The 18,615-nt window shown below is 41.5% G+C and overlaps 1 long non-coding RNA gene across 2 annotated transcripts in view; it reads left to right on the top strand.

Annotated features, from left to right (window-relative positions):
• Positions 1–18,615, top strand: part of LOC106991666 (uncharacterized) — a 111,090-nt gene that overhangs the window by 55,666 nt on the left and 36,809 nt on the right. For both annotated transcript variants that reach the window (XR_003591920.3, XR_001435884.4), the window contains exon 2: positions 18,275–18,349. This is a non-coding gene — a long non-coding RNA (uncharacterized LOC106991666). The remainder of the gene's footprint in view (positions 1–18,274; positions 18,350–18,615) is intronic.

Here is an 18,615-nt window from a genome sequence, read left to right as displayed (position 1 = left end):
TGTTTATATGAGAGGAGATAAAGTACACCTGTTCTTTGGGGAATATACTTTAAGGAAAGGAGAATATATGACTTATTTTGGATAGGATATTTATAACCTACTAATCTATAAACTAAATGATGAATTGCCTAAAGTCAGAGTTCTGCAGGCCCTGGCAGAATAGAGTTTACACCCTGATCATGTGGTCCCAGCATGAGAGGAAGAGGTAAGAGATGGTTATGACAGGTGGGGGTGGCCTCTATACTCATCACAACTTGTTGCTGATGAGTAACTGCTGCAGAACCTGGGGACATATACCTGCTGTCTCCGTCTCTTGAGCCTGTAGTCTTTGTAGCCACAGGAAGGCTCACTTTATCTAGGCCTCCCACTCACTCTGTAGGTGAGGAAGTTGCCTTTATGGTCATATCCTGAGCATCTAGCACAGAATCTGGCCCATAACAGGCACCCAATAAATATTTTCTGCATCCTGTTGTTAATGAAGGAAGTTGAAGCCTGAAGAGGTGAAGTGCCTTGTTCGAAGTAAAATAACTAATAAATGACACAGCCCAGACTTCTGGTCTCCTCAGGCCCATCTGATAGATTTAACTCCAGTAAAACTGGAAATGCAGACTTTGTTGGAGGTCAGAAATATCACTACACATGGGAAAACCATTGTTTTAATTGCCTCAAAATGTCTGGGATCCAATATAAATACATCACTCATTTTAAAAGGAGCCAAATATGTCTTCCAGGTTGAGTAGCAACATGGCTAGAATGACTGGAATAACTCTGGGAGCATTTAGGAAATGTTATGAAAACGGAAAATGTTATGGAAATCTGTCTGTCTCTGATGGCTCAACTGAGGGTGCAAGGTGGTCTCTGTCATCCTGAACAATCCCTTCTCTCTGACTGGTGGAAACTTGGTTACCCTCAGAAAAATGCCCACTGGGCCACAGGCATAACTTTCTTACAACACCTCATCTCTAATATGTCAATGGCTTAAATGTGATCCCATGAGTCACTTAAAGGTGGAAGAATATTACGTACCATAAACAGATTCTGAAGAGATTTTATGAAGAGTCAGAGAAGGGTTCAGTCACTTCAACTTGGTAATGAAGGAGAGAAGGAAAGGAGAAAGGACTATTAGTTCCTTGAGGGCAGATAATTAACAGTTCATTGTATCAGGTATGTAGCAGGCAAATATGTTGAATAAATGAAAATTAGTCTTAATTTTCATATGTAATGTCAATGCATATTTTAATGCATATGTAAACCAAATCTTTGGCTCAAACAGTAAAGAGTCTGCCTGCAATGCAGAAGACCCAGGTTTGGTCCCTGGGTCAGGAAAATTTCCTGGAGAAGGGAATGGCAACCCACTCTAGTACTCTTGCCTGGAGAATTCTATGGATGGAGGTGTCTGGCAGGCTACAGTCCTTGGGATCACAAAGAGTTGGACACGACTGGGCGATTAACACTTTGACTTTCATGTATGCATATATTAAATCTATACATATATTTATGTATTATATGGATATCATTGGTTGGATGGAGCTAACTCTATATTCCCTAGTTTCTTCTAGCTGAGTCACTGACCATCTTTCTTGTTTTAATACTAACTCAAGGTCTCCCAAACTTGGAGCCCAACACGGTCAGCCTAAATGGTCCCATTCTAGGTCTTTGAGTGGCAGAGAAGATGGGATTTATGAATGTAGCAAGATGTTTTCTGAAGGCAGCTGGTGAAGAAATTTCTTCTCTCTTCTATGTAAGCCACCTGGAGAGAGTCCCTCTTCCAGAGGCTATTGTACTGCACAAATCCAGAGGACACTGTTGTCACTGTATTTAATTTAGTTCCATGAGTGTTGTACCCTGGAGTTGTGCAACATGGCAGGCCTACCAGTGGACATGCGAGGAAGCATATATTTCCTGGAAACTGCTGACCACCATCTTGTAGGGGCAGCCAGCCTTAGGGTTCAACACTACCTGCAGAAGACAGATTGGAGAGAGAGGATGAACCTGGCCTTTGGTTACACTGTCGAGCTAGAGTCAAGCCTCCATGAACCATTCTGTTTCATTCGCAGGTGGTGTCAAATTTCATCCATTGTTTAAATCTGTTTGAATCAAGTTTCAATATGACTTGCAACCCAAACGGTCCAAACAGACACACAGAGAGGAATGAATAGATTAGATCCGTAGCATTCTCATCAGTGGAGGCACCCAGGTCAGACCACTTGGATCTCAGAAGGAGGATTTTGTCCTCAGTGTCCAATTTCATGCCCTATTTATAGTTACCAGATAATTATCAAGTGTCTGTTTCAGCATGGAATGGACATGAGAATGTCTACACACATTTAACAGTTCTCTTCAACAAACTTTACCCAAACTTCCTTTATATCAGGCACTCTGCTAAGTGCAAAGTCATAAAATATACATTTAAAATATCCCATGTGTTTAAGACATGAACAAGACAAGAACTCAGCCTTTAGGAACTTGTAGTTTTCTGGACAGCAGGGGTTGTAGGGGAGGCAGGAGAAAGAAGGAGGCCCCAAATGTCTCCTGTCATATAAGGCACAATTGTTAAAGGAAAAAAACGAAGGGCAAATACATTGCCTAGGAGGGAGAAACCAACTCCAAGTTAGGGCATCGCTTTGGGGTCAAGAGTAAGTTTGCTATGAGCTGGACTTGAAGAATTCACAGAATTTCATTAGCCGGCAATAAGGATGAGGGCATCCCAGGCAACAAAGGGTAAGAAAAGGCCAGAAGGCAGGAAATTACAGATGAATAATCCAGTGTGGCAAATGCTGGTATGTGGGAGTGAGGTATTGACAGGGCAAGCTGGAAGGTAGAAAGGGCCCAGAGTGTAGTGGACCCTGGAAGGTTTTTGAAGGAGCTGGACTTTACTTTAATAATATAATAGTGATCATACAAATAATAATAATAGTATGAACATTTGTAGTAATCATACAAATAATAGAATAGTGATCATACAAGTATATGTTATGTGTGTGTGTGTATGTGTGTGTGTTAGTCGTGTCTGACTCTTTTCGACCTCACGAACTGTAGCTCACCAGGCTCCTCTGTCCATGGAACTCTCCAGACAAGAATACTGGAGTGGGTAGCCATTCCCTTCTCCAGGGGGTCTTCCTGACCCGGGGATCCTGACTTGGATCACTTCCTGACCCAAGTCTCTTGCACTGCAGGCAGATTCTTTACCCTCTGAGCCACCAGGGAAGCCCACACATATATGTGTGCATACACACACACACATATATGTTAGGAATTAGACTAAGTTTATATATATTATATAGACCAATATGGAGAAGGCAATGGCACCCCACTCCAGTACTCTTGCCTGGAAAATCCCATGGACGGAGGAGCCTGGTAGGCTGCAGTCCATGGGGTTGCTAAGAGTCGGACATGACTGAGCGACTTTACTTTCACTTTTCACTTTCATGCATTGGAGAAGGAAATGGCAACCCACTCCAATGTTCTTGCCTGGAGAATCCCAGGGACAGGGGATCCTGGTGGGCTGCTGTCTATGGGGTCGGACAGAGTCGGACACGACTGAAGTGACTTAGCAATAGCAATAGACCAATATGTATGGACTAATTTAATATACATTACTTTAAATATAATAAATATACAAACTAAATTATATATATATGGACTAATTTAATCTTTGTGACAACTTGATGGACTAAGTACCAGAATTGTTATTCCCATTTCATAGGTAAGGAAACTGAAGCATAGAGAGGCTAGGTAAGTTATCTGAGATCATACTGCTAAAAAGTGGTAAAGAAGGGAGTGAAAACCAGCTCTGAGGTTGGTCTGAGGACTCCAGGGTACTCAACAGAATATTGATGTGGCTCTGGTGACCCAGGCACTGCTGTGGGTAACAGAGAGAAGTCAGGTTGTCCCAGTAGCTCAGGTAAGAGACAACAAGGGTCTCATTAGATCAGCGGCACAGAGAAGGCAGAGGGGAGAGTGGAAGAAGAATACAAAGGAGAGAGGCTTCATACAAGGATTGTAAACTGACATCAGTCTCACAGTCTGGCCTGTGGTGTTTAACAGATTGAGCTTTGAATGCATTTTGATGGAGGATGTACCATCTGTTTCCCTGTTGTCACTCCCAGACCTTTCCTATATTTCTCTCTCCAGCCTGACTTTTGGAGGCCAATACATTTACAAGCCCTGTTCCATAGAATCTGATGTTAAGGATAAATGAATGAGCCAGAGACGTATCAGAGATGTCTAGCTTGACAGCAGCATGGATGATAGTGCCATCACTGATGTAACATAGTCTAGCGAGAGGCCAGAAGAGAGAACTAGCTGGTCCATCTATATGTGGATGTGAGAGGCGTAGGGGACCGACTTGTAGACAGCAAGTAGGTATGGAAATATATAGCCTGGAGCCTAGGACCTAGAAATGGTTGCTCTTAGAGAAAATAGTCACAGTGGAAGCATTGAGTGAAATAAGGGGTGGGTACATATACCTGAAATGGACAGATAGCTTATTCTCATCCCTTTCAATCATTCAGTTAGATCCTATTGTACATGGCAGGCTTTAACCATACAAATAAGCCAGTGGTTCTGGACACTGGCTGTAGATTAAAGTCAGCCGGGGTGTCTTAAACATGCTAATTCCAGGCTTCTTCTCTGCCTCTCCATGGTTAAATTAGAGTCATCTAAGCATAGGTATATAATTTTTAGTTCCCCTATGCCCTAATAGGCAATCTGACTGGTAAGCAACACCTGGAAAGCTTATCAATGGATAATCAACTTTGCAATAGAAAAAGAGAAAAGAAAAGGGAAGAGGAATGCCAAGCCACAGTTCTAGAAAGCCTGTGGTATTGCGCTCATCACCTTGCCTGGAGCAAAAGAGAAAAATGTTTGGTTAATCATGGCAAATTACCAGACCTACATAATGTCTGCAATGGACAATGTTGTTATTTAGTTGCTAAGACATGTCCAACTCTTTTTGACCCCATGGACTATAGTCTGTCAGGCTCCTCTGTCCATGGGACTTCCCAGCCAAGAATACTGGAATGGGTTGCCATTTCCTCCTCCAGGGAATCTTCTTGACCCAGGGATCAAACCTATGTCTCCTGCATTGGCAGGTAGATTCTCTACCTCTGAGCCAACTGGGAAGCCCACTTTGCAGGATAACTATAATCTTACTTTGCAATTACTATTCCTGCTTAGACCCTAAATATTGTATGGAGCCTTGTTCAACTCTTTCTTCTAAAGCCAGGATTGGCCCCCATGACAGAAGTGAAACTGAGCCTGCTGATGGCCAGCAAGTGGCCCAGCTATGAAATAAGAGGAGATCAAGATGTCAGGAAGCTGATGGAATATTAATACTTTTTAATGCACATGTGGAGAACATAGCTCATCTTTGACTTTAGAAAAACAAATCATCCTCAAAATAAAAACAATAAACAGACAGATGAATATATAAAAGTGCTCCAAGAGACAATGTGAAGCTAGGTGGATGCCTATGCCCTGAACTGGCCAAGTGAACACTGCACTCACTATGAATATAAGTCAGAGTTCACCTGATCCTATTTAAAATAAGATTTTTTTAAATTATAAAATTAATATACCCTCACTTTTAAAAATTTGGAAATAGAAAAAGGATGAAAAAAAATTAAAATCACTCAAAATGTCACTACTGTGGATAGCTATTTTGTTGTATTTTCCCTCCATTTATCTTAAAGTACATGCATTTATGACATGTGGTTGACATCTTACTATAATTATAATTTTATTTTTTCATCTGACATTATATCATAAGGATTTCTCTGTGTCATTAAAATGTCTTTGGAAACACAGTTCTAAATGACTTTATAATTTTTCATTTACATGGCTGAAATATAATTTACTAATCATTTCCCAATCTTTTGCTCATATACACTTTTGCTTTTTTATATTATGAAGGGTCCTGGTATTATTTGTGTCCAAATTTCAATTAATTTCATAGGCCAGTTTCCTAAAAGTATTCTCCTGGTCAAGGAGTGTGAACATTTTAAAGGTAGAGAGATTCTGGCTAGTCATGCGAAAATGGGATTATTGGAAAGAGCTAGGAAGTGCTCTGGAAGTTGAAGAACATAGCAGATAATCTAGAATCAAAATGGCACGACCCAGCCTACTCTTCAGGCTCCGTCTCTCTGCCCCACACTGTCAGAGTCTGGTTGGCTGAAGTCAGACCCTGGATCAATCAGCAGGTAAGGAACACACACACACACACACACACTAGGTGTGAGCAGGTAAGGAACACACAGACACACAGGCTGTGAGCGCATGTCTGCTATATGATATTCCTAGCAAGGAAATTCCTGGGTCAAAAAGTATGCATGTTAAAAGTTCTTAACAGAAATGACCAAATTTCTTACTAGAAATGTACCACTTTATACCCTCATGAGGTCTGCGTTTACATCACAAACCTGTGTATGGGATCTATCGAATTCTTCCAAAATTTGATAGGTGGAAATCTGTATCTCATTTTGTCATTTCAATTTACTTTTCTTTTTTTTTAACTCACAAGAATTCTGAACATATTAGTGATCAGATATTTGTACCTGCCCTTCTGTGACATGAACCTTAGTTTCTATCAGTCACTTTGACTCAGCTATATGAGTTTTTTGAAAGCACCCTCTACATGCCCTCACACCAAAACTCCTCATGAGGTTCTGAAGTGCCATAATGTTAAGCAAAAGCATTTGTTTCTTTGAATAATGCAAATGGTTTCGATTTATATTTCATGTGCCTCTTCAGTGTGCCAAAGATTTGAATCTTATTCTAAAAAAATGTTAAAAAAAAAACAAGCTCCATATAAAAGTCTTAAATTTTTCCTTATTAAACATGATTTAAAAGCCTTTGATTTGTAAAGTATTTTTAAAAATCCCTTTGGCTTGTGTGGGAGTTGAGGACACTATCTTTCACTAGCTGCTGGTTGAGTAGTAGTAAAAGGGAAAGCGTTCCCTCGTGTAGGCAAAGGAATAAACCTATCAAAGACTAGCGTCATAGTGCACAGCCTTGGCTGTTTATGGATAAGTCAATAAAGATATCAAAATTATAGGGGCTTTAATTATCATTAAATAACTCTTGATGTGCCAAGTCACAGGGTCCTTTGTTTTATGTTTCTAAAGAAAAATTGTTTAAGGCTAAAGCAGTTCTTGGCTTCTTGAAACTTGAGATTATCACCTTAATCAGGAGAAGACATCTGTCAAAAAAAAAAAAAAGTGAGAACCTTATCATTAATGATTATTTCATTATGTAAGCAAGAGAAGACATTAAGGATCAAATGCAGACAAGACCAAAATCTCTTTTTGGATACTCCTTCCACTTTTCTCCTCTACACTTACCATTCTGTATGTTTATACAGCCAGATGGTTCCAGTTCATAGTGCTTATCACAGACATCCTTTTGCAATGGATTTGATACGTATAAAAAAAGACTCAACTGTGTTGAGTTTGAGGTCTCAGAACATTGCTAGTGATTTCATTAGTTCTTGGGATCATGATGTGATTGTAAAACAGCTGACCCTGTCTTGGATATCGTAGAGACAGACTTTGTTTGAATTCATGTCTTTCCACTTTCCTGCATTGGAGAAGGAAATGGCAACCCACTCCAATGTTCTTTCCTGGAGAATCCCAGTGATGGGGGAGCCTGATGGGCTGCCGTCTATGGGGTCGCACAGAGTTGGACACGACTGAAGTGACTTAGCAGCAGCAGCAACAGCAGCAGCAGTGGCAGCATGTCTATCTTCCAGCTTTACAGGGTTGGGGAGAGAAGGTGAGCAGAAAAAAAGAAGAAAGCTGCACTTGAGCCTTGCCTTCATTAGCCTAGCCACCTGGGCTGCCCTGAAAGGTCTAGAAAGGGGTGATAGTAACATCATGGACATTTGCAATTAATTTAGATACAAATTTTTCTTGTATCAAAAAGTTCAGAAACAGAAGGTTCCAAGGTAAGTTTCAATACTCCAGATGGCTCTCTACCATCCTCTGTGAACTACATTTTCCTCATGGCCACAATATGGCTGCAATGCCTCCAAAATCACGTTCTTCACATGATAGCTTTCCAGGAAGAAAGGGAGGGAAGAGAGCCAAAATTCCTTCTGACTAAAAATAGAACTATTATAGACTCAGCAATTCCACTCCTGGGTATTTATTTGAAAAAAGTTGAAAACACTAATTTTAAAAGATACATGCACCCTAGTGTTTCTAGCAGATTATTTACAATTGCCAAGGTATCAAATCAACCAAAATGTCCACTAACAAATAAGTGGATAAAAGAGATGTGGTATATAGAATATTACTCAACCATAAAAAAGAATGCAATTTTGCCATTTACAACAACATGGATGGACTTGAAGGGTATTTTGCTAAGTGAAATAAGTCGGACAGAGAAAGACAAATAATGTATGACATCACTTACACATGGAATTTAAAAAATAAAACAAACTTATGAATGAAACAAAACAGAAATAGACTCCCAGACACAGAGAACTAGTAGGTACTGGTGGGCATAGGGAAGCAGGGACAAGCAAATGGGGTAAGGGATTAAAAAATATAAATTACTACTAAGCTACAGGGATATATAGCACAATGCAGGCAATCTAGCCAATATTTTATAATAACTATAAATCAAATATAACCATTAAAAATTATGAATCACTATACTCATTAGATGGAAATGGCAATGGGACCCCACTGCAGTACACTTGCCTGGAAAATCCCATGGATGGAGGAGCCTGGTGGGCTATAGTCCATGGGGTCGCAAAGAGTCGGATACGACTGAGCGACTTCACTTTCACTTTTTCACTTTCATGCATTGGAGAAGGAAATGGCAACCCACTCCAGTGTTCTTGCCTGGAGAATCCCAGGGATGGGGGAGCCTGGTGGGCTGCCCGCTATGGGATAGCACATAGTCGGACACGACGGACACGACTTAGCAGCAGCAGCAGCAGCTTACTCATTAGAATAGATCCTGATGCTGGGAAAGATTGAATGCAGGAAGAGAAGGGGACAACAGAGGGCAAGATGGCTGAATGGCATTACCAACTCAATGGACATGAGTTTGAGCAAGCTCTGGGAGATGGTGATGGATAGGGAAGCCTGGTGTGCTGCTGTTCATGGTGTTGCAAAGAGTTGGACATGAGTGAGGAACTGAACAACTACAATATTGTACACATGAAACTTACGTAATATTTTACATCAACTATGCCTCAGTTTTTTTAATGAAGGTTTTTTGTTTTCAACTGACTACTTTGTATCAGAAAAAAAAAAAAAATCTTCCCCAGAAATCCCCAACTGACTTCCTTCTATATCTCATTGGGTCACCTGACTGCCTCTGGCTTTGCAGAGAAGGTTGAATAGGCCAGCTCTAATTGGTTTAGACCAGATTCATTCACCTCCTCCTGAGTGTATGATACATGGACAAAACTGGGGCTCTGCTATTGAGGAAGGTGAAGGATTGGCTGCTGAGAGGCAACTTCCAGGAATTGTCCTGGTGTGGTTAATAACACCTTCTAGTGGCAATCACTCTACACAGTAACCTTCAGTATGTGGCATGACTTCATATTATATGATGAGAAAGTAGGAACCAGGAGACTGAAACGTGTGTGGTAGTAGCAGTGGTGATGGTGGGGTGCTGTTAAGAAAGGTAAGATCCTGTGGACCGACTCAAAGCAAAGAAACAACTTTCCTAAGGACCTCTTAAGTGCCTGACTTGGTACTCCCCCCAGATGTATGCTGTGGGCCCCATCTGTAAGGGAATTACATGCTGTTGCGATAGCTATGAAAGAGCTGTAGGAATCAGGACGTTACGAAGGACTAAACTGTGTGGTAGTTTTAACATTCACAACAAACTGGAAAATTCTGAAAGAGATGGGAATACCAGACCACCTGAGCTGCCTCCTGGGAAATCTGTACGCAGGCCAAGAAGCAACAGTTAGAGCCGGATATGGAACAGTGAATTGGTTCCAAATTGGGAAAGGAGTACATCAAGGCAGTATATTGTCACCCTGCTTATTTAACTTATATGCAGAGTACATCATGAGAAACTCTGGACTGGAAGAAACACAAGCTGGAATCAAGATTGCCAGGAAAACCCCAGATACGCAGATGACACCACCCTTATGGCAGAAAGCAAAAAGGAACTAAAGAGCCTCTTGATGAAAGTGAAAGAGGAGAGTGAAAAAGCTGGCTTAAAACTCAACATTCAAAAAACGAAGATCATGGCATCTGGTCCCATCACTTCATGGCAAATAAATGGGGAAACAATGAAAACAGTGATAGACTTTATTTTCTTGGGCTTCAAAATCACTGCAGATGGTGACTGCAGCCATGAAATTAAAAGACACTTTCTCCTTGGAAGAAAAGCTATGACCAACCTAGATAGCATATTAAAAAGCAGAGACATTACTGACAAAGGTCTGTCTAGTCAAGGCTATGGTTTTTCTAGTAGTCATCCATGGATGTGAGAGTTGGACCCTAAAGAAAGCTGAGCACTGAAGAATAGATGCTTTTGAACTGTGGTGTTGGAGAAGACTCTTGAGAGTCCCTTGGACTGCAAGGAGATCTGACCAGTCCATCCTAAAGGAAATCAGTCCTGAATATTCACTGGAAGAACTGATGCTGAAGCTGAAACTCCAACACTTTGGCCACCTGATGCAAAGAACTGACCCATTGGAAAAGACCCTGATGCTTGGAAAGACTGAAGTCAGGAGGTGCAAGGGGATGGCAGCAGATGAGATGCTTGGACGGCATCACCGACTCCTTCACTGACTCAGCAGACATGAGTTTGAGCAAACTCCAGAAGTTTGTGAAGGACAAGAAAGCCTGGCATCCAGAAGTTCATGGGGTCACAAAGAATTGGACATGACTGAGTGATTGAACTGAACTGACACTGTGTGGTAGAGAAAACAACGGCCAGGAGAGATTGGGGAGGAGACTTCATTGCAGTTTGGAGTCTGGAGAGGGCTTCAAGGAAGAGGTGTGTTTGGGGGCTCAGCGGGATTTAGCTGAGAGAACATTCCAGGTGGGAGAACACTGCAGATCGGGGTGTTGGGGGCGGGGCATGTCAGAGGCTGAAACTAGAATGCATGTGTGGGAATTCCCTGGTGCTCCAGTGGCTAGAACTCCTTGCTCTCAATGCCAAGGGCTGGGTTCAATCCTGGGTCAGGGAACTAAGATCCCACGAGCCTTTCAGTGCAGCTGGAGGGGAAAAAAGAAAGAAGAAAGTTAAAAAAGAAAAAGAATGCATGTGTGTTTGGGGGTGAGAGGACCCATCAGTAAAGAAACCTGAGTTTGGAACACATTTGGAAAGCCGCTACTTAAATTCTTGAAATGTTAGCATTCAGAAGTGCACCTCTGAGAGCAAAATGGCGCCTGACAAGTGAGGTTTTGCTTCACAAATTTCCTGGAGGAACATTTTTGTTGTTGTTGGCAGCACAGTCTTGCCTCTAATGCTTACAGATACGAAGCTTGAGGTTTGTTGGTTGAAAAATGTTACTGATGGGGTGGGGTGGGGCTGGGGGCCTCCTTCTGGGTTAAATGGCTCTTTGTCTGTCGCTCAGGAAGACTGCACAGAAACAGTCATTCCGTGTAGCACTGTTCTTATATATAGCGGTGCATGCAAAGAAACAGGAATACTCCTCTGGCCCTCCTTAAGAGTTAAGACCCATCTTTAATTGCAGATTTTCTTGAAGGCTCCTTGTAACCTCTTTAGATATCTTGCCCTTATCCCAAAGATTCCCCTTCTCAGCAGCTACTGAAACCTCTTTCACTCCATCCCTCTAAACAGCATGTTCCAACCTGCTGATTGCCCTGACTCCTTGTTCACACACATCACAGCTTTCCCTAAGCTTGTACCCTTTCTCTCTGTGTGCAAAGATCCTCAGTCATTGACCTGACTCAAGAAATCTACCCAGGAAAGAAGAGTTGGGAACAGACTTGATGAGACTCACTGCAAGAGTGTGGGAGATGGGCGACTGAGAAACTCATATATAAATCACATTTATCTATGTTCATAGCTAGTCCATCAGTCTACAGACTTAAAAGTTGTTTTATTGTGGTAAAAAAAAAAAGTATAGAATAAAATTTGCCACTTTGTTTGTAAGTGTACAAGTCAGTGGTATTAATTGTATTCACAATATTGTATAACCATCACCACTCTTTCTAATACTTTTTGATCACCCCAACAGAAACTTCCCTGGGGCTTCCCTGGTGGCTCAGAGGGTAAAGCATCTACCCACAGTGCGGGAGACCTGGGTTTGATCCTTGTGTCAGGAACATCCCCTGGAGAAGGAATTGGCAACCCACTCTGGTATTCTTGCCTGGAAAATCCCATGGATGGAGACGCCTGGCGGGCTACAGTCCATGGGGTCACAAAGAGTAGGACATGACTGAGTGACTTCAGTTTCTTTCAACAGAAACTCTACCTATTAACCAATAACTCTCCATTCCTCTCTCTCTAGCCTTCCTCTCCCTCTATCTATCTCTAGCTCTGATAATCTCTAATCTACATTCTGGGTCTCCAAATTTTTTTATTCCAGATATTTTATCTAAGTAGAATTATGCACTATTTTCCCTTTTATATCTCGCTGATTTCATGTAGCATAATGTTGTCAGGGTTCAGCCATACTGTAGCATGTATCAGAACTTTGTTTCTTTTCGTAGATGTGAGTATTCCATTGCACGTTTATACCATATTTTCTTTATTCAGTCATCTGTTGATGGAGGGGGTTGTTTCTACCTTTTTTCTATTGTGAATAATGCTGCTATGAACATCAGTATACAAGTAGCTGTTGGAATCTCTCTTTTCATTTTCTTTGGGTATGTACTTAGAGGAATTGCTATATCATATGGTAATCCCATGTTTAGCTTTTTGAAGAAACACCAGACTATTTTCCATAGTAATTGCACCATTTTACATTCCCACAAGCAATCTACAAGTGTTCAAATTTCTCCACGTCCTCACAAACATTCATTTTCTGCTATTTTTTATACATAAGTCTATTTATTTATTTATTTTTGGCTGCGCTGGGTCTTGGTTCCTGTGCGGGCTTTTCTGTAGTTGCGTTAAGCAGGGGCTATTCTCTGTTTCAGCGCCCAGGCTTCTCTTGGGGTGGCTGCTCTCGGTGAGGGGCGCAGGGGCTTCCGTAGATGCTGCATGTGAGGCCAGCAGTTGCTGCTCCCAGGCTCTGGAGCACAGTCTCAATAGTTGCGGTGCACAGGCTTTGTGGTCCCATGGCATGTGAGATCTTCCTGGACCAGGGACTGAACCTGTGATGTCTGCACTGGCAGGTGGATTCTTCACCACCACCACCACTGAAGCCCTATTTCCTGCTTTTTAAAAATCTTATTATAATCATCCTATAAGTGTGAAGTGGCATCTCATCATGGTTTTGATTCGCATTTCCTCAAGTATTAATGATGCTGAATTTTTTCATGTGTTTATTTGTGTGTGTGTATGTATGTATACATATGAAAATGTCTATTCAAGTCTCTTGTCTATTTCTAAACTGAATGTTTTTTTGCTGAATTGTAGAAGTTCTTCATATGTTATAGATATTAATCCTTTGTTAGATATATGATTTTCTAAATATTTTCTTCCACTTTGTGAAGTATACTTTCACTCTTTCCACAGTATCATTTGATGTATGAAAGCTTTAAATTTTAACAAAGTTCAGTTTATCTATTTTTTCTTTTATAACTTGTGCTTTGTTATATTTAAGAAACCACTGTTAAATCCAAAGTTATGAAGATTTTCCTATATTTCCTCTAAGAGTTTTATAGCGTTAGGTCTTAAATTCAAATATTGGACTCACTTTAATTTTTGCACATGATATAAGGGAAGAGTTAAAGTTCATTGGTTTGCATGTGGATATCCAGTTTTCCTAGCACCATTTTTGAAAAGACTGTCTTTTCCTATTGAATGTTCTTGGCACCTGTGCTGAAAATCAATTGACCATAAATGTGAGGATTTATTTCTGAGCTACCAATCCTATCCCATTTATCTGTATGTCTGTCCTTAAGCCAGTACCACACTGTTTTGATTATTGTAGCTTGGTAGTAAGTTGAAATCAGGAAGCTACAGAGCTTAAAATGCAGACCTTTTTCATTTTGGTCATACCTTTTATGCTTCATAGAAATCTTTTCTATATTGAATGCAAATGTCCCTGCCAGTGTGTGGGTCTCTCTGTTCCGAGGTTAGCTCTAGTTTGGGCCACAGTGGGGCAAAAGGAAGGCCATCATTTTTAGCTGCAGCAAGACTAAGTGAAAGCCTGGAGTAAATGCTCTTGCGATCTTCCACAAGAACTATGGCATTGGGTTTTTTTACTTTCCTCACCCCCAAATACAGTCAAGGAATGAATTCAGAACAAGCCCTAATAAGGGAGCAAATGTTAATGAGAGAATATGAATGCCTGTCAGGTTCTAACCAAGAATTTGGAAACCACTTCCAATATTACCACAAAGAGAGCTGAATTCAGGGAACACTTACAAAGGAATAGAGAAATGAACAAAGAGCAGAGGTATGTCAAAGATGAAAAAGAGCCGAAACCCTACTGCCGCTCTGTAAATGTTACGGGCAAAGGGAAGAAGCAATGTTCCCAAAGCTTAGGGGCCAGGATAGCCCTGTGGAAGCTAGGGATTGTCAGGTAGGGGGTGGAGCTACAGGGGAGATACAGCCTCTGCACAGAATGCCACCCATGGCTGAACAGGAAGGGCAGAGATAGCCCAGGTTCTCCCAGCAAGTGCTACCCACTGCTAGCTGAACCTGTTCCAAAGTCACTGGTCCTGGGAGCTGGTGGGCCTGCAGTCTGCATGGGCACTCTCTTGGTCCCTCTGTATTTCTCCTTCCCCCAGTGATGGAGAGCAGAGCAGAAAAGGTTGCTGCAGAATAGATCTGAGGCTACTATGAGGCCCTGGAGTTGCATACCAGGAAAGCAGGACCCTCCCAACATTGGCATGCAGGAATCTGATTTGGGGTGAGCTGTTAAAAACAAATTCCATAATGATAACAGTTTTACAGTTACTTAGGATGAGATATGTATGAAGGAGACTACTAGGCTCTTAGCATGTCATATAGTTGAAATTCATGAAAAGACCTAATGATGTCACTATTATTGAATAGTTTTCAAGACAGGAAGAATGGAACTCACTTAAGTAGCTTGTCCAAGCTTGTTACTGGCAGAGCTAGAATTGGCATTTGAGCACATCTACCCACCCCCCTTCATGAGTTTGTGCTCCTAACCATGAGGTTTGCTGCTTCTCAGCAAAGAAAACCAAGGCTAACTGTGTCTGCCCTCTGGGCCAGTTTACTACTACTTCTAGAAGTAATTTTGCCTTTTCACCAAAATGAGGAATGAATGAGTAGTCACACTGAAATTTCCTACCATTCTTTAGAAGCAGGGAACAAGTGGCTCAGCTAGACATCGTAGCAAGAACCAAGAACAGTCCTGAAGAGGCCCAGAGACAGCCTGGCCTGGCACCAGACTGCAAAAAAGTGTAATATTTGGGGGAGTTCTAAGGTGCTTCATATGGTGTTTGACCCATATATGTGGCTTCTCCATGACTCCATCCTCTTGTATTAGTTCCCTACATAAATTCTCCCTGTGGTGAATGACTTTAGGAATCCTTACGGAATAAGATTCCCTGGAGAAATATCAGTAACTTCAGATATGCAGATGACACCACCCTTATGGCAGAAAGTGAAGAGGAACTAAAAAGCCTCTTGATGAAAGTGAAAGAGGAGAGTGAAAAAGTTGGCTTAAAGCTCAACATTCAGAAAACGAAGATCATGGCATCCGGTCCCATCACTTCATGAGAAATAGACAGGGAAACAGTGGAAACAGTGTGTCAGACTTTTATTTTTGGGGGCTCCAAAATCAGTGCAGATGGTGATTGCAGCCATGAAATTAAAAGATGCTTACTCTTTGGAAGAAAAGTTATGACCAACCTAGATAGCATATTCAAAAGCAGAGACATTACTTTGCCGACTAAGGTCCGTCTAGTCAAGGCTATGGTTTTTTCAGTGGTCATGTATGGATGTAAGAGTTGGACTGTGAAGAAGGCTGAGCGCTGAAGAATTGATGCTTTTGAACTGTGGTGAAGACTCTTGAGAGTCCCTTGGACTGCAAGGAGATCCAACCAGTCCATTCTGAAGGAGATCAGCCCTGGGATTTCTTTGGAAGGAATGATGCTAAAGCTGAAACTCTAGTACTTTGGCCACCTCATGTGAAGAGTTGACTCATTGGAAAAGACTCTGATGCTGGGAGGGATTGGGGGCAGGAGGAGAAGGGGACGACAGAGGATGAGATGGCTGGATGGCATCACTGACTCGATGGATGTGAGTCTAAGTGAACTCCAGGAGTTGTTGATGGACAGGGAGGCCTGGAGTGCTGCAATTCATGGGGTCGCAAAGAGTCGGACACAACTGAGCGACTGAACTGACTGAACGGAACTGAAGGAATAAGATCAGCTGGTGCAACAAAGTGCATCCAGAGTGATGGGAAACGTTCTCATCTAGGGGCTTCCCAGGTGGTGCAGTGGTAAAGAATCTGCCTGCAAATAGAGAAGATACAGGAGATGCTGGTTTGATCCCTGGGTCAAGAAAGATTTCCTGAAGTAGGAAGTGGCAGTCTACTCCAGTAGTCTTGCCTGGTAAATTCCATGGACAGAGGAGCCTGGCAAGTTACAGTCCATGGGATCATAAAGAGTTGGACACGACTGAGCACACACACAGAATCCATACACAGTGAATGAATCAGGCATAGGACCAGCGGCATCTGCTCCACAGACCCTTCCCTCTTCACCTTTCTAGTTTTCTAACTTCATTTCCTAGTACTCTTTCCCTGGCTCATCTGCTCCAGCTACACTGACATCTTCGCTGTTTCTTGGACCTGTTAAGCATAATCTTGCCTCAGGGCCTTGGAACTTGCTGCCTAAGAACACTTTTTATTCATATATCTGTTTAATCTCTTCCTTATCTCTGCTAGTGCTTTACTCGAAAGTCACCTATCTCAGTGAGGCCTTACCTAATTATTCTATTTAAAAGAACAAGTCTGTCTCTGCTGTATTCCATGCCCCTGCTTCTCCCTCCATAGCCCTTATCACCTCTCCCATCTCAAACTATAGCAGGTATCAGAATCTCCTGGGGTAAGGCAGGGAGGTGTATTGAAATTCAGATTCCTGGCTCCACTTCCAGTTTCTGAGTCAGTAGATCTAGGGAGGACCCTGAGTATTTGCATTTTCCAGAATTTTCCAGGTGGTGATGCAGCTACTGATCCCAGAATCCCATTTTGAGAACCATTGTTGTATAACTATCCATCCATCTTACTATGCAGCTATATATGAATATATAACTTCAAGTCTACTGTCCTTAAGTTGCTTATTATTTTATAATATTTTTAAAAACTTATATTTCTATAAGTTCTTTTCTCTCTTTATATTATTTGCAATTCCCAGGAGACTTGGGTTAGATCCCTAGGTTGGGAAGATCTCCTGGAGGAGGAAATGGCAACCTACTCCAGTATTCTTGTGTGGGTATTCTTGTCCATGGAAATCCCATGGACAGAGGAGCCTGGCAGGCTATATAGTCCATGGGGTTGCGAAGAGTCAGACACTACTGAGCAACTGAGCACACTCATGCCCGCATTTAATCATCATAGTTTTTCAAGAAACCAGCTTTCACTTTTCATAGTTATTATTTCTGTTCCTCTCTTTGTTTATATCCATTATCTTTCTTATCTTCTTCCTTTTTATTTCTTTATGTATGCTCTATTACTCCTTACCTTCATGAGTTGAATATTTAGCTCATTTTCCATCTTTCTTGTTCTTTGTTTACATATATTTAAAGATGGCCCTAGCCCTCTAAGGGCTTCCTGGGTGACACAGTGGTAAAGAATCAGCATCCCAATACAGGAGATGTGGGTTCGATCCCTGAGTCAGGAAAATCCCCTGGAGAAAAAAAATGGCAACCCGCTCCAGTATTCTGGCCTGGAGAATCCAATGGACAGAGAAACCTGCCAGGCTACAGTGCATGGGGGTCACAAGAGTCAGACATGACTTCGCATCGAAACCACAAAGCTTTCCTTGCCATAAGGCTCTGTATTTTTAATAATTTTTCTATCTGATTTTCTCTTAGATACAAATGTTCTTTAGTGGTTATCTTTTTTTTGGTTTCCAGACATATGGAATTTTTAAAAAACTATCATTATATGAATTTTTAATTTTATTGCACTGGATCTGTGTGACATTGATGCCTAAAATCTTACTATTATTATTTTTTTTAGCCAAGAGCATGTCGAATTTTTGTGAAGTTTCATATGACCCTGAAAAAATACGACTTTCATTTGCTGGAAATGAAGGTATGTATGTACACCGTGCATGCATGCTCAACTGCTTCAGTCGTGTCTGACTCTCTGCGACCCTGTGGCCTGTAGCCTGCCAGGCTCCTCTGTCCTTGGGATTCTCTTGGCAAGAATACTGGAATGGGTTGCCATGCCCTCCTCATACATGTATATACATTAGTACTATTATTGAATATGTACATAATAGTTATACTGATATATATTAGCGCCTCTTAACCACGTTATTAAAACCTTCTGAATATGTGCTTGTTTGTTGTCAGCTA

The sequence above is a fragment of the Ovis aries genome, chromosome 16, assembly GCF_016772045.2.
Source record: "Ovis aries strain OAR_USU_Benz2616 breed Rambouillet chromosome 16, ARS-UI_Ramb_v3.0, whole genome shotgun sequence".
NCBI lineage: Eukaryota > Metazoa > Chordata > Mammalia > Artiodactyla > Bovidae > Ovis > Ovis aries.
The sequence above is the reverse complement of the archived record's forward strand: the minus strand, read 5'-3'. Positions and strand labels throughout refer to the sequence as shown.